Source organism: Silene latifolia, chromosome 3 (genome assembly GCF_048544455.1).
Source record: "Silene latifolia isolate original U9 population chromosome 3, ASM4854445v1, whole genome shotgun sequence".
NCBI lineage: Eukaryota > Viridiplantae > Streptophyta > Magnoliopsida > Caryophyllales > Caryophyllaceae > Silene > Silene latifolia.
In genome coordinates this window covers 70,277,947-70,294,245 of record NC_133528.1, presented here as the reverse complement: position 1 = coordinate 70,294,245, position 16,299 = coordinate 70,277,947, and positions in this window count along the sequence as shown.

The following is a 16,299-nucleotide window of genomic DNA, read 5'->3' as shown; positions in this document are numbered from 1 at the left end:
TACAATGCCTATTCATAGGCTTAACATGATGAGTCATGTCATTTCAATTGAATTGAGATGAACAACTACATACAAGATCAAATTAGATTATAGAATATGAAATAATAATCAGTCATTGACTATTCATATGTGATAATCGCATTTGTCGTTCGAGTTTTACTTTAAAACTCTTTTATTATACTTTGTTACATCCAAACTGGTTGTATGACGATATTGAACCCCGTTAAAGTGAACCCGGATTAACATAGTATTCGCCCATAGTCACTTGTATGAGGTGACGTCTCGAAGTGACTAGAGTGTGATGCGATTGATGGCAAGTTCAGTGTCATACAGTCATGTGAGATGACTAGTCGATCACATAGGCAGACTGTTAGTAACACTTTGTCGGGCAGTGACCGCTTATAGAGTTCTGGAAAATTTATCTAGCCTGGTCGTGGCGAGAGCTACTATAGTATTCTAATGACTCGATTCTTTTGACTAAAGACTGTTCGCCTAAGATGGCACAGTTTCAGATTAGCTTTGATTTATGTTACTACGACCTTCGTAAATGGGGTCAAATGGGCATATTTTGGGTTATGATGGCTGTGGCTAGTCGAAGGGAATAAGTGCGATAGGAATTGTCCACCCCCTTGTCAGGGTTAAAACAATATCTCAGGGCCACTCGAGGAGTAATGAACTGGAAATGCGTGGCCACGCTCGGAAGGTATCTATGGTAGATAATTCCGGTCAAATCAGTTATTCTCCAGATCGAGGAAACCACTCTCGATATGATCACTTGCAAGTACGACCTGAAAGACACCTTGCATTGAGTGGGAGATAGTAATAGGACAAGAGAATTGGTGGCGCACACTTGTCGAGGACAAGTGGGAGATTGTTGGAGTAAGTGTCCCCGACAATAATGCGATCACAATTGTCGATCATATTGATCACATATTTAAATCTCATAACAAGAATACGAAAGGGATGATACATTACATATATAGTCAACTGGTCCACACATATCGGTAATGATTGGTTGGCTAGAGTTTGACATTACTGTCGTGCGACGGTGGTGATTAGTTGATCCCTTGAGGTCACACCTAAAGGACGATTCCCTAATTGAAAAAGGTTAATTAATTGTATGTCGATACAGATTAATTAATTCCTTAAAATTGAACAAATTATTATCATAAGAGAGAAAATGACATCTTATTATAATGTGATTAAACAAGATTTTATTTAGTAATTTAAGAAGTTATATTACTAAAATTAATCGGTGTTTGCGAAACACGCGAGATGAGAATGATAAGTTAGTTATAATTACAAGATGTTGTGAATTATACTAACTAGTATATAAATGACCATTTTATGTGAAAATAATTTTGAATTACTAGTCAATTTGTTAAATATGATTTATTTAATTTGTAAATGATATTTAATTTGTTAAATATGCATTTTAAATTAAAACATGACATAAGACATGTCACATGTCACATGACATACAATTGTACAATTGACAAAAATAAAATGGACTCCATATTACACATGATAACCGAAAATTGGTGGGCAATTTTAGATGTTTTGTTTTATTCATTTGTCTTATTCATTTGTCTATGACATTTGATAGTGACTTGACTATGACAAAGGCTTACACTAATTAGTCTTGTGAAGACAAAAAGGAAAAAGAAAAAGGTCCTAAAAACCTCTCCTACCCACCGGTTTTAGTAGACACAATTGAGAGATTTTTCTCAATTATTCATTCTCTCATGTTTTATGAAAAAACACAACACCCTCTCTCTTGTTCTTCATAAAAATTATTTTTATGAATCTAATTTGTACAAATCAATCACTAATAATAATAGTAGTAGTATATGAGTATTAGTAATCGATTTTAAGGTAAACCACATTACAAATATCTAGTACATATTATTTTGTGAGATTTTGGGATAGTCTTGGGTGCTACTTATTGGAGGGCTTCTATTTGAAGTCATGGATGATCATCCTAATGTATTTTCTAGCTCAAGAACAAATGAAGGTAGGAGACCTTCATTTGTGCCCATTTGGCCGAATTTTTGATGGTGAGAAAATGATTTTCTCATCTCTTGTTATTTAGTTTGCATGCATAAGATCTAGTTTTAATTTTATGACCAAATTAAAATGTCACATATATGAATATGTAAATTAATGAGATTAATAATTTCTAACATGACTAACTTACGCTAATAAGAAAGGACTAATGATTCTTGCAAAGGTTCACGTTAATGAACAAGTAAGAAATCAATTAAAGCACTATTATCTTATGACGATAACAATAAGAACGAATGCACAAGTTTATAAATCACACGACCTTTTTCGAAAAATATCAAAAAGGTTTTTGCTCTAAAACACAGTTTTTGCTTTTTGAAAATATATGAAAGTTATGCTCAAAGGTCTTAACTTCTAATGATGTAAAGAATGGAGTATTTATAGTAAAATAGGAGCAAGAGTTTCGGTTTAGCAAAAACCCTAAATGCCGTGTGGAAGTCTTGTAAAGCAAGAAGGAATTAGGTTAAATCTTCCTTAATTCTTCTCCAAGACTTGCCTTAATAAATAATATCTTCATATCTTAACAACTCACCAATATCTTGGAGATTAGGAAAAGATAATAGAAGGAGATAAAAATCTCTAACAAATATTATCCTAATACCTTAACCCTTATCCGAGCAAAGGCTTATTGTGCAAGAAAGAAATTGCTCTTCACGTTTTACTGTTTACGCGGCACTGTTCACGCAGTACTATTCACACGGCACTGTTCACGCGGCACTATTCATCCCTAATATTATTATAAGATAGAAAGAAATAAATCAAATAATAAAGAGATAACAAATCTCTAATCAAATATTATTTTAAAGATTTACTCAATCTTTTCCTTCTATCTTTGCAAAAATAATATCTTATAAGTTAGGAAAAAATAAATCAAAATAATATAAAAGAGATATTAAATCTCTAATCAAATATTATAAAGATTTACATAAAACCCTAACTTGTACAAAGAGTAACCGTGTATGAGGAAGAAACGACTCATAAGCCCAATCCTCTTTCACAAAAACCCTAGGTAAGATAAATTAGGTTTAGGGTTTTTTAGGGTATGTAGAAACTAGAAACCCTAATTAGCGAGATGCCTCAACTCAAAAGTTGATTCAATCATAATTACTAATTATAAGCTCATAGTAAAACCATACTCAATATTAAAATAAGCTCCCTTGTAAAACAAATACTTTTACTAAAGCATTTAAAACGGTTTTCCAAAAACAATTTAAAAACTATTTTGTCGTGCGTTTTATAAACTTCACATCTCAATGTTATAGTACAAGAGCTATAACATTGAGTTCTTTTATAAGCAATGTTATAGTTGTGAAGCTATAACTTTACTTACTTAAGAATTGCATTCTTAAGTTACCATTACGAGACAACGACCTACACTAATCTAATATTCTTAGGAGAACTTCGAATGTAGGCTCCTTTAATATCCAAGCTTGATTAATCTTTAAAATGAGCTTCATCTTCTCAAGTACGCTTGAATAATACTTTAATAACTTGTATGATCTTGATCTTTGATTGAGGCTTGACCACAATATACTTCCATCACAATTCTTTAATGCTTGCGATTAGTAAGTCCAATCTAAAAGACTAAACAAACAATTACGCGCAACGAGTATATAATTACAAAGCACTCTTGACATCATCAAAACATAAACATATATTCTATATGGTTCAACAAGCCGAGAAAGTGATAGGAAGAAGTTGGCATCTCAATGCAAAGAGCCAGCTATGGGTAAAGAACCACCACCCATATGGAAGAAGAAAGTGGATAACCTTCAAGATGCTCTATCCGGAGAGCAAGAAAATTTTCAAAGCAATGAGAGCTTGAATAGCTCACCACCAATCATGACAATCAAAGAAGAAGGCCTCATTGGCCATGACAACAAGAAAGAGGAGTTGTTTCCATCAACTCATGATACCATAGGGAAGCAAGCTAGTGAAGTATGTGGTCTATGGGATGACGAATTGGAAGGATTAGTCAATCCCAACATTGGCAATGCTATGACCTTAGACCAAGACTTTGGTAACCACCTTGACTCAAATCACCATCATAAAAAACACAATGTGCAAAGGTCTATTGAGGATCTTTATAATGACAATGAACAAGCCTTTGACTACCTCTACAAGGTGTTGAGCAACATCAACAACACCTTGGCTATGCCTCCTTGACATCTCATCCAAAAATGAGAGTTTGGTGGAGTCCTCCCTAAACCACCGTTTGTAAATATTCTAACTCTTAACTTGCATTTTACTTCTTGTATTACATTTTTGTCAATTTTGGATTTGCAATTTCATACTTTGATCAAGATTTTTCATCATGAGAGAAAGTGAGGGAGGATTTTAATGTGCTTTTGATGTGTAGTGTTTGCTTTAGTGTGGGGATATCAAATCCCTAAGTTATCCGAGCCTTCATAGTGCACCCACAATGATGAACAAAGGAATGAAGAAGAATGATATGGGAAATGAAGAATCCCCGCGGGTGGAACTGAAGTCGTGGGTACAGGAGAAGATCAGAGAATCCCTGGAGGAACCCGCTCGTCTTGGGCATGATCCGAGCGTTCTGGCTCAAAGACGCTCGTCTTGGGAGAGCTGAAGTTAAAATTTTGGGACTGTTTTAAAATCTGGGCAGATCACAAGCAAGACGCCCGTCTCAGTCCAGAAGACGCTCGTCTTAGTAGAAATCTGCACGTCTTCACCTGTGCAAAAATTTAAGATTCACACTGCCTATAAATCCAAGCGTCCTCAACTGAAGATGCTCATCTTCACAAGAATCCGTCCGTCTCCATAGGAATCCGCGCGTCTCAGCACGGGTTAGGAATTCCTCAACTGACTGACTAAGGATCCGAGCGTCTTCACAACAATCCTCCCGTCTCCTGCTGCTGAATGCTATAACACAGGATTTCATCCCTCCTTCCCCAATTCATTTCTTTCTTTCAAAACAGAAACAAAACAAATTCACCCAAATCAAAACAAAACTTCCTAAAAACACAATCAAATTACTCCTTTGTCAACAAAACACCAACCAAACATCCAAATCCTCAAAAATTGAATCGATTTTCTAGGGTTTCAAGGCAAAATTCGAAAACCCAAAACCGATTTGGGATTAATTGGAGCTTGAGGAGACTAGAAGCATTCAAGCAAACGTTTGAAAAGGCGAAGACATGGTAAGAACTAACGGTGGAAACAAGGCACTCACAACCTCCAATCTTTCAAAAAGGCAAGAAGCTCTTTTAGCCTCAAAGGCTATGGTGGTGCAACAAGCAAGGGTGGAGGTTCAAGAAGTTGCTACTCCTATGGTGGAAACTACTCCTATTCCGGTCATTGAACAACTACAAGATTATCCGGAGGTAATTTTCACAAACGATTCTCATAGGAAAGCATTTGTATCCCTTGCTAAGAAAACAATTTTGCCTACCAAATTCGTTTGTCAAGATGCTTTAGCCAAATTGGGTGTTCTTGAAAGGACCAAGAACTTTTTCGAGTCTATGAAATTGCTTACCTTCTTTGATATGCCAGAATTGACTTACCCCTTCCTTACCATGGAGTCTATAAGCTCATTGAAGGTAACTAATGTCTTGGGTCTGAAAAGTGTTGAATTACGCCTAGAAAATGAGGATAGAAAGATGACTTTGGAAGACTTTGGGAAAGTGTTTGGTCTTGTAGAGCACTCTCATTATGAGAAGAAACCCTTGAAATATGATCCCGCACCTCTATGGAAAGCAATCACCAGAAGAAAATTTGAGTCCTACCATGAGTGTCATTTTCTTTATGTCCACCATCCGGGCATAAGAGTGTGGCATAAGGTTGTGGGTAACACTTTAATTGCAAGAAAGGGTACTAATCATTTTACCGAGCTCGACTTTGTCTATCCTGAATCCACCATGAATGTCAACAAAAAGTTCACCAAGGAATACAACATACTTCAACTCCTAATTGATCGGTGGCTTACAATTGACCATGGTAAAGAAGGAGCGGCTTTTATCGTTAATGGAGGATTAGTGACATGGTTAGCAAAACACTTCAACTCGGATTTTAACAAGGAAAAGACATACAAACCGGTTAGAGGTGGCAACCTTCTTGATTTGGCCATTATGATTAACAAGTTTCATTGGGTCAAGAACGATAATCTTGACAACAAATTTGAGTGGCTCACTAAGGAAGCTAAGTCCTTCATCTTGCCAAGCAAGATATGCCGCCTCAATGTCCGAAGTCCAAACTACCTTCTTCCCCTCTCTGATGAATCCGAGATGATTATGCAACAACATAGGGAAACTAATGCCGAGCCCTCCTCCTCCTCCTCCTCCTCCTCCTCTATTGTGACTACACCTTATCCAATCAAATATCAAGAATTCACACCAAGTGGCACGAATGTTGAGGTAGGCAATGACTATTTGACTCAATTATTGCAACACATGCATAAGCAAGCTTATGAAGACCGAGTCAATGCCTACCGGGATCAATATCCGCCCCTCCTACACTTAGCTAGGCAAGGAGTCCTTGATCCTACATGTCCTTTGCCTAGTTGGGCGGATAGGGAGGTGTTCTTCCCAAATGCCCCTAGAGGTGCCAACTTGGATGGTGAAGTTACTAAAGGGGAGGAGATTGTTGTTGAGAGCGGGGAAGGTAGCTACTCTTGCCATGAAGAAGAGGAAGAAGAAATGGAAAGCTCAAGTAATGAAGATGATGGTGAAGCCTCCAGGTCCATGGAGGTAGATGATGATGATGATAATGAGGATGATGAGCATGACGATGATAGTGATGAGGATGTCGCCATGAGCGACAATTGAGGTTTGACAAGATTTTTGAGGATGCCACAATCCATTGTGAGTTTCCTACACCTTCTTTTAGCTTTGTCTTTATCTCATTTTAATTTAATCTTGATCATTGGTTTTGAGTCCTAGCAACACTTAGAGGACTCCCACCTCGGTTCCATTGGGTGTCTTATATTGTTCCCACTTTGAAAATCCAAAATGACAAATTAGTTTCATGCATGGCATTCTTGTGCATGAACTCCCCCATTTTTACACTAGCCATAGTGTCTTATTTCGTTTGGGGAAGTTCAAGCACAAGCATTGGGAGTCAATTCAAATTGTTCTCTCCAACCAACAAAATTCATGCATCATATAGTATAGTTTAGAATGCATTCACTTGTTTATATATCATGTAGTTTGCATTTAGTGTAGAAATCATACATTCTCATATTAGCTTGCATAATTTCCTATCGTATTGGCCATTGAGGACAATGCCCATACTAGTGTGGGGATGGAAAATTCTAATATGACTTTTAATTCAAAAATTATAAAAATTGAACAATTTTGAAAAATACAAAAACATGTCTTTTTATTTCATAAACAAAAACCCATAAAAATTTGAAAAATTGAAAAACAAAAAAACATGTTCATTCCTTTATAGTATAGATTTGTATATTTTGTATATATTTGTTTGTTTGTTTGTTTATCCTTTTTCACATTGATCGACTACGCCACATCTGAGACATGAGGATTATGAAGACCGCATGGTATGATCTTTCCATTCTCCTTTTTCCTCTTTATGTTAATGACTATGTGGCTTTATTTTGTTTGATGCGGTATATACCAATGTGATTATAGGAGTTGCATTTAGATTATATGGCATACTAGTTGGTAGAAGTATATGCATTAGGTTGTATAAACGTTAGTTGCATCATGGCATATAGTTCCATTATAGGAAACATTTTGTGAAAACATCTATTTAGGAAGCTTGACAAGTGTATATAGGCCCTTGTAGATACTTTTTTTTCATGAGACTTTGCTTACTAGAATGCTTGTAAAACACCCTAGGATGTGTTATGCTAGTATCCTTTGACCCATGGATTAAGGCCTAGTCAAGAGTACCTTGTGGTGTGATAACTCCTTGGCTACCGTTTATTCCAAGGTGACCCTTGAAACCATGCAACCATCTTCCACATTTTGTCATCAAAAGGGAATAGGCAGAAAAATTATCAAAATTTGAGTTCAAGCAATGAAAAGAAATGAAAAAGTTTGCAATTTGCATCAAAGAAAAGAGGAGTACAAAAAATAAGAACTCCTATGCTTCAAATAAAAGGCACCCTCGTTACTAATTGAGGTGACCTTGAAAATGTTCAAAAGAAAATGCAAAAAGTTGAAATTGTCAAGTATTGAAATGCCAAACATCAAAGAAATGGCAAAAAGAAAGTGTTATCAAATGTCAAATGCCACAAGAAATTGGGGGGAAAAACAACAACAAAAGCAAACTCCCGTATGAAACTCAAATACAAATGATCCCTTTTTCCATCAAATCCACTTTTGTGCATGGTAGAGAGGGGACGACCCTTCTTCTTTTCTAGGCAAGAAGGGGAATTCCGCGATCCTCCAGTGTTTCTAACACCATAAGGAGTCTACTCTTGACGAAAGCATTTAACGATTGATGACAAAGGTACCCTAGCTTGACACAACTTGGGGGTGATTTATTGGTATCCTTCTAGGCTTAGTAACTTGAATAAACCGTATCTATAATGGAGTGTGTACCCTTAGATTATTTCCCTTGTAGATAATTTCCGCCACTTAGATGAGGAAAGTGGCTATTCTTTTGTAGATGCATCCATTACTTGCTTTTGTGTGCTTAATGCTTGGATGTATCTCCATTTTGGCAAGACCCACCTTGCCTTGCAAGAAGGCATCCTACCTCATGGTTGTCTTGTTGTGAGTTGAAGGGGCGGAATGAGACCCGCTAATTGTCTCATATCGGCTATATTATTAGGTTAGTTTAAATAAGGGTCCTAGTTTTTGTCACCTCTTTGCTCGGAACGAGCAAAGGTTCGGTTTGGGGATGTTTGATGTGACTCATATTTGAGCACATTTAGTCCCCGAATTAACCTCGTTCCTATGCTTTATAGCACATAGTTGGGTCATTTACTATTTTTAGTTTCCCATTTTGCATATTCTTTGAGGTTTTGTCCCCTTGGTAGGAAAGGAGTGCTAACCTTGCATTTACATGGCGAAATGGAGCTAAATTGATCGCATCTAATGACCAAGCATCAAAGGGAAGACAACACTAGAAGGCCTAAGTAGATAATAAAGTGAAACGGGCAATGATGAAAGGATCCTTGCATCCCCGAGATGATCCTTGCGGATTATGAAGGAGCCAAAAGAAGAGTAGCTGACTGCCCAGGGATCCGAGCGGATCAGGCACGATCCGGGCGTCTCCCATCATCAACATCCGGGCGTCTTTCAGCCAAGACGAGCGTCTTGCAACCCATGGAGCCGAGCGTCTTCCCCTAGGATCCGCTCGGATCGAAAGTCAGAGAGCCCGTGCCACAGCTCAAGACGCACGGATTGTGGCAGGACTAGCATGAGAATATGCTCATTTCCTTCAAGAGGAGCCTTTCCTCAACTTTTCTTAGGGTCTTAATAGTCATTTAAGCCCTTAGTAACCCTAATCTTTAGTATAAATACCCCATTGTACTACTTAGATTAGCATCACTTCTTAATCACCTCTTAATCAATAGATAATCCATTCTTAATCTCATCAAATTAGTCTTAATTTAGTTGTAATACAATTTATAAATATTAATCATATCTTAATCTTTTCTTTATTTCTCTATTGTTCATCATTTATTTTGGGTAATTAGAAGATCATTTGGGTTTTATTGGGAGATTGACAACCTTCCATCAATCATCAAGTACTTCTATTATTCTTTGCATTATTATTTGGAATCATCTTCATAGGTATAATTCTCTTAACCCTTGTTTAATTATTGTTAATCATTTTCATTTGTTCATCATGTTTTGCTTTGTTAATATGATTGACAACCTTGTTAGCATGCTAAACTTGATAATGAGTGAGCAGTTTCCTTAGCTAGGGTTAATGGGGAATTAGGGAAAACCAATATGGGGATTGATTCATGCTTAATCTAATATGCTTTCATAATTAATTTGCTTGCTTGTTGTGATTTCAACTTATGCACATGTTATGTTTGATGAAACGCGAGCCTATGAATCCTTGCATTTTTTTATCCATCACCTATCTTTTCAATGAGACTTGTAAGCTTATACACCAACTCGAGCCTCATTAGACCATGCATATAGTTGTATAGGAAGGATTAAGTCGGCTTGTAGGTGTTGTACAGTCTAATCGATTCGGCTCCAGGACCCAAACCTTCCTAGGGATTGTAAGCTTACACACCAACTCGATCCCATCACAACAATAAGTGCTTGCATATAATTGAGAACATGTTTGTATGATCAACTCTCATGAATCCCCTATGAACCCATGACACCCTAGTGCTTTTAATCAATTGTTTACATCTCATTTTATTTACCTTGCTTGTTTTCATTACTTTACTTTGATCTTGTTAATTAGTTTAGACCTTTTCCATCTCAACCCAAATTGTGACACCCTAAGACACAACCATTTACAATTGAAAATCCTACATCAACACCCGTCCCTTAGGATCCGACCTTTACTTGCCTCTTTACTAAGAGTAGTTTGTAAAGTTATAAATATTGTTTTGGTTGGTAACTTTTGATGACGAGTTTGAACCGAGCCAGTTATGCATGTTTTATGATGTTAAAGTCATGAAAACAGTAAAAAGAACATGAATAAGAGGATTAATTACACCCTCATACTTACATGTTCGGTTGCTTGACGAGAAATCGATAAAGTGTAAAACTTATGAGTCCGAAAGCTCGATTTGAAAAACCGGTTTGTAAATATGGAGTCTTGTTTTTCTTTAGTGTGACTGTAGTTGGTCGAAGTGGTAAGTCAAGTGTTTTTAATGCACGATGACGGTACCAAACAATGTATATGGCTCGTGTTTTCAATCGGTAGGTCGAAAACACGTGTCGGTTTTTTAGTTTAGAAGTCGAGATCTAGAGTTTTAAGGGAGGAAGAAAGGGCAGACTCTCGTGTAAGTGTAAATGGCGGTGCTTGAAGGGTATTTATAGAGGAATGTGTGGTGTTGTGCATTTTGGGCGACGTGACCATACAAGCCACCCATTGTGGGGCGATTACGTTGGCGAAACAAGGGGCTGTCTTGGCCCCTTCGCAAATTTGGAATTTGTGGTTTGTTTTATCCTAGGTTTGTTGGATATGTTTTGTGGTTATTGTGTTTGTATCATGTACAATAAGATGTGGGTGATATTAGGGGTGGGTTTGTGGTGTTTGACTCATGTTTGAGTCGGGATTTGAATTTTGAGTCGATTTTTGGTCTGGCGTCGATTTTGACTCTAATTAGTGTCATTGCGACCCCATCGTCGTGCATAAAACACTTCAAGTATTTTTGAAATGTTTTAACATGTTTTTCATTTTCGAAAACGTTTTTTGAGCTTTTCGACACACGGTTATACAAACTGTCGAATAAACGCAGCGATTTCCGAAACATGTTGTAGTCCGATAATCATCAGGTGTTTGTCTGGGATTCCACAGATACCGGGTACCTACACTTTATTGATTTCATGAAAACAATAAGTATACTTCAATTCCGTGAAAGAATAAAGCTTGATCCTAATATCAGCAATTAATGAAGAAATGACCCAAACTACCTTTCATGTCTCATGGAAAGAGTTAATAATACAAAGATTATCTCTTTTCCATACTCTTTAAAAAGTCTAAACTTTCCCTACTGTAGCTGTAACAGTAACTTTCCCAATTTCTGCCCATTTTGCCCATGTTTGTATCCAGTTTGCCTATGACTCTTATTGTTAGTTTTCTAGCTGCTTTCTCCTTCTTTCTTCTACATACATTCTCTGTCTATCTATCTCTCTCTCATGCGATTTCCTTTCTATATTTCTCCGCCATTTTGATTTTTGCATGCTGTTTCATCAGTCACTACAGTAGTAATCCCATCTGCATTACTCATGCGCTTTCTGTCTTTATATTGTTGTGACTTTAAACTGCTAGGATTGTACTCCACTTCTTCAAATCGCTCCCCATTTCAACGATTAGGGTTTCAATTTGGTGAGCCCCTACATGTAGCAGGTAATTTTCCATGTTGATTCTTGTCATTTTCTTCCTATATGTTAACTATTGAGGTGGATTATTGATTGTCAATTAAATGAAATAGTCTACGGTTTTTTTTTTTTGAGTTTAAATTGATTGCATGCAATGATTTGGGACTTCTTTTTAGGTTTAAATTGATTGCATGTGACAATTGGGAGCGATTTTAATTTTGGGTTATTTGATTTGGGTATAATTAAATTTTCCTATTTTGTTGAAGAAATTTTAACTAAATTGGTGCAATTTGGAGTCTTGTTTATTTATTATCCTAGATTGCAGTTTGACATGATTTAATTTCAAAGTGAGTATGCTCTTGTTGCCAAACATTTATATAAGGCCTAAGCGACATTGTTTAGACCTTACATTCCAAATTTTAATTTTCGGGCCTTGCTTGATATGGTAAATTATCTTATAATAAGTATTTGTAAGGTGTATGATGACATTAAACTGTTTTAATTTGCAGCATATACATATTGGGATGGACATTTATGTTACTAATTGGATTCAATGTTGCAGTACATTGGTCTTCCGTAAACCTTTTTTCATCAAATTGTTGATTAGAAAAACAGATAGGGAAATTACTTATGTAGATATACTTTCTCAGCGTTCGAGTATCAAATGAACTCGGAGCAGCACGCCCACGAGCAGCAAAATTTTCTGTTGTGGTCGATGCCGCAATTTCGTTCATGATTAGCTTGCTCCTCTAGCTTTCCCTCCTCGCACTCCGAGCCTAATACCCATCAGTTTTTAGCAGCAGCAAGGAGGTACAAGAACTCGTACATAACCTCACTCCACTTCTTGCACTGACAATTGTTATTAACAGTATCCAACTTGTTCTTTCAAGTCAGAGTTTCTTTCTTTCTTTTTCTTCGTGAATAAAGACGCTGGTTGTTTTTATTCTGTTTTATGTGCTCTTTCCTGTTAAATTTATTTGATATTTCATCTTGTCACGAGACTTGAATTATGGATAAGCGTTACCTTCCCATTGTCATGGACTCAATCAAAACATGTATTTCTAAACTCGACTTAGTGTCTTCCTTTACTTGTTTGATTACTTTCCATAATAGTTCTGTTTGCTGGTTTAGGTTTCAGTGTCACAGCTTAGTCCTGTGAAAGAACTGAGCTTAAACTTTGAGGTCATGCCACTGGCAAAGCACTGCAAGGAGTGTATAGAACGTTTCAAATTGAATAAAAGGTTGTTCGATTAAGGCCAAAATGTGGAGATGTGCTACCTCAATTGGCAATCTTTTCATCCAACATCGTTTCCCAGTGGACTTCCCACAAGTCGTCTTAAGCAGTTCTTTTCTTCGGCTGAGTACAGTTATGCGGAGATTCGCCTAGAGGATTATGGCTTTTTTTTTTACTCCCATAAGATTATCATCAGTTTGTGGAGTGTTCCTTTTACGAAGGTTAGTAATACTTCACCTTTTTGCTGTCTTATGATGCTTTTGTCATGTGTTGTGTTTTGTTTGGAGTAGAGGCAAAAGACTAGATACTCTTTGGTTTTAGAGTAAAGTATAAAAATTGGAAATGGTTCACTACACTCTGCACATATACATATCGTGAAGTAGCAGACAATCATTACATCACCATCAAGGGTCTTAACAAAGCGAAATATTTGTGCCATGGCTTATGACCATGGAGTAAGGTTGTGTGCATCTGAAACCACATTCCTAATGTTTATGAGTGGATTGTTGTCAGTAGCCTTGTCACACTTTCTTAATTTTTTTTAATGGGATTATTTTAGGTAGTTTTCTGATTTGAAACCTCTATGCCAATATGTTTTGTGAGCATGTGGTTAGAGAATCCATTTGTGTGGATTTTTGACAGTTTCACAAATTTAAGAGAGTAAAATGGTAAAAAAAAATATAAAAAAAATGTGTTGTCTCAGTGACAATGTTCTCTTGGACTTATTTTGTGCACCCAGCCTACTTTAAACAAAGTGCCGCGGTAATATTGGTTCAACCAAATTTCTCTAATGTTTAACAAAGTTCAGCCAAACCCCTGAGTGAAATCTTGAAAAGATTAGATAAAGTTGAGAATGGCAAATTTACGAAAAAAGTCCAGCTGTTTCCATTAAAAGTATGTGAAAGTGAGTAAATCATTAAATTTAACAATAGGTCTCACTTGTGACGGATATATCCGTCATAAGCTTGTGACGGGTCAAATATCACCCACATAGGTAGTAAGACAAAAAGTAGAATGGATAGGGAATCACAAATGACTTGTCTTTATCCTCCCATGTGGGTTTTATTTGACCCGTCACAAGCTTGTGATGATATCGGCCGTAACAAATGAGAATTTGTGTAAATTTAATCATAAATTAGGCTTACAGAACACTCTGGACATTTTCTTTAGTAAGGAAATACAAATAGATTGATTGTCTATGACAGGACCAACTTGTTCGTAATTAAATTTTTTTGGTTTGCACATGAATGCCCAAGTGTGACAAATTATGTTGATTGCGTAAAAAATTGTCATCTTCGTAATCTAGTTGTTGGTTGTGTAAAAAGGTGTTTGAAAACGGGAATGAATTTACCCCTGTTATCGGAGATTATGGTGAATTTAATATTTGTAGGACATTTGACATAGCTGCGGTTTATAAGATAGTAAATAATTTAGATTAGCAACAGTAGCATGCCGTTTTTTAGATTTGCATTGATCTCCCATTGTTTTTGGTTTGACAGTTGTACAGAATCGTCAATTGAATTTTGGAATTCGAATGTCCAGTGTTCTGTCCTAAATAAATCAATGCCTTTCTATTCAATTGTGGTAAACAGATAATGACTTCTTGAACTTCATAAATGTTGCAGGTTCTTTCGCATTTTGATATATTTCCTGTTCTTGGATCTAACAAGCCGCTTCTACCGAACGACTTTAGAATCTATGTTAAGGATGATGGCCTATTACTCATGAGGTTTGAAGGTCTACTCGGAACTGCTGTAGATAGCGGAATTCGTATTTTAAGGGCACCGAAATTGGGGGGTAACTTGGACATGGAAGTTCAGTTTATATTTTAGGTCTCAGTTATTATTTTACTAACCTATCTATTCATCTTGATTTAACCTTAATTACACAAATTATGTTGCCTGCAGCCAGAAACTGTCATTGATGGGAAACGGCGACATAAAACAAGCCTGCTTTTTATGTCAAGTTGGTATTTTTTTCCCTATCCATTATGCTATTTTAATACTCCGATGAGAATCACGGGTTTGCCTTTCACATAAGGCGTAGATACACATTACATGGTAATTTTCATTTTAAGTAAAAGTAAGTAGTTCCCAAATGTAAACTCTTGATCCTGAATTTCTCATAGATTCTCAGCTAGCATATGAGTATCTCCGATGTAACCATTGTGCTGGTTAGATGGAACTTCCTGTCACCCAGGTCAAGACGGAATGTGGTCCACTTTTTGAAGGTGAAATTTTACTTAATAAGCTATTCTGACTATGTTGATTCTTGGTATCAGGAGAAAGGCATGCGTTTGAAGCTGACGCCCAAATATAAAAAGAAAATATACGGGTTGAGCCAGCGATGCCTGACAGATGAATGCTATCAAGCTTGGATGTCTTTGACCCTTGTGATGAAGAACTGGTGTCTACCTCAGTCATTTTCCCTTCTATTTTCCGCCTGTTGCTTTCTATTTAGTTTGCCTTCAGCGTCTTGATCAAATATCGGTTAATACTTCATCTGCATTATGCATTTGCAGTTTTTCACCACATTCTATTTTGCTGTTGTACCAACCAAATGGTTATGATCAACAATTGGATAAATTGAGGCCGCAGTTCAGATCTGGTTTGGATGCATTGACAATGTTTGTGTTTGAGAGAACTAGGCCCAAGCAAATAGGAGCAACTGTAATGAATGGGCCTATGCTTGCTGGTATTACACAGTCATTTCTATATGCGTTAAACCAGGGAGCAGTGCCAACGATCACTTCCTCTTGGCAGGTCAGTCCTCACTTAAAATGTTCTACAACTCCTTTGATTAATTAATGCAAGATACATTCATTTTTGCCAAACATAACATTTAATGTTAAATTTAGTTAGCGTGTATGGCTAGAGTAGTCTTTGGTATTTATTTTGACATAGCTTTCCTAAAATGTTTGTTGTGGAGTTCTACTGTTCTAAGCCATCTGTTACAAACAGTGTTCTTCTAAAAAATATATATACTTGTATATAGTTTTGAGTCAGATACTTGAACATCTCCCCAAGAAATGTAGGCATTAAGTTTTACAAGGTA